The following is a 1,510-nucleotide window of genomic DNA, read 5'->3' as shown; positions in this document are numbered from 1 at the left end:
TTTATTTTCCAATAATTTATCCATTTTAATGGACTCGCGTTATCCAGCTCTGCTTTCTCTCCTTCAGTTCCAGTAGACCGTTTCGATATTGAGGGGTCTGCACTTACTCGTTGCTTACTTTTACTGCCAGTCCTAATACCAATCCGACCAATTTCTCGGCTGAGTGCCTATTTTTCAGACTAATAGATTGGCTGCCTGACCAGCTGATAGACCGATAGCCAAATTGACTGATTCATTTGATCGGTCCATTGAGTTCATGCTTCCTTCTGAATTTTGCTCTTGTACCACATGATTGATGCTTGGTAATGTGAATAACACAGTAGAGTTGGGTGAATAATCATTTATTTAAAAATTGCTACAACCAATCAGCACAAGTGTTATATAGTTCGTGTTAAAGCAAGAAAGTAGGAGAAGGAGGGAAGAGCTTGTGTAATGTCAACAAAATACTGCATCCATCCATATTCTGTAAAATAGGAACAAAAATATGATTTGAACGAGATGCGATTGGTTTTCCCTTTAATTCATGCGAGAGGACTAAAGTGCACTTACCGATATTCTGCAGAATTTAATGCAAACGGAATTCAACTGGTCTTATTTAGAGACCGCATTTTGGCATTCATCCAGGGATTGTGTTTTAGTGGTTCCTACTGTTTAATCAAGAGTAGTAGTGACAGTTGATCAGACGTAAGCTGCGGTTACCATTATCTCAACACTTGTTTGATTGGGTCACAAAATACTTAACTCGCTATTCGTCATGTGCGAGAGTGCTTTAAAAAATTCTTCACACTCGAGCACGCGAGAGGAAGTAGAGGAAGAGGGAAAGTATTGAACATACTCCAGATTTAACATGTATTCCACCTTTGGTAACACAAACCATAGGTTTTATCAATGTGCGCCTCAATAGGGATGGTCATGCTTAAAAATTGTCTGTGTTACATCGCATCCCTCATGCCTGAATTCTTTGTGACAGTGGAAGATAAAAGTGTATCAGGAAGGTGGCGATATATTCTGTGTGCTGTATTAAAACATAATGAATGACTGATTAAATAAACAGACGCATTAATGTCATTTATAAGGTTGAAATAGTTGCTTTGGAAGGGAAATTGTGGTATCTAAAGAGAGTGTTTGTGCTGAAAGCAGGAATAACTACATGTCCGAAATTTCCTATTAATCTACGCCTATTTGAAATGAACTTATTATTTTGTCAGCACGAACAAACTTGTTTCCAGTGTTATTTATTAATGACCTGAAAACGCAATGAAATTTGTCGCATACGCCAAGCTTACTGCGATTGCAAATGGGAATTGGGAAAGCCTAGTGACAGTGAATTACCAAATGCACACTCCGTCACATGTCTCCATGCGTGGGAGTTGACATTTTGGCACCAACGTCGAAGCTGAATTGGCAACCTCTATCAGCCTGACAGGATACCCAATGCACACTCATCGCGTGCGCTGACCCCGACGCCTTCTTCATTCAAAATGACTATTCCGAATTCTTCACCTTCGCA

This window comes from Echinococcus granulosus (genome assembly GCF_000524195.1).
Source record: "Echinococcus granulosus chromosome Unknown EG_S00304, whole genome shotgun sequence".
NCBI lineage: Eukaryota > Metazoa > Platyhelminthes > Cestoda > Cyclophyllidea > Taeniidae > Echinococcus > Echinococcus granulosus.
This window is presented reverse-complemented; position numbering follows the sequence as displayed.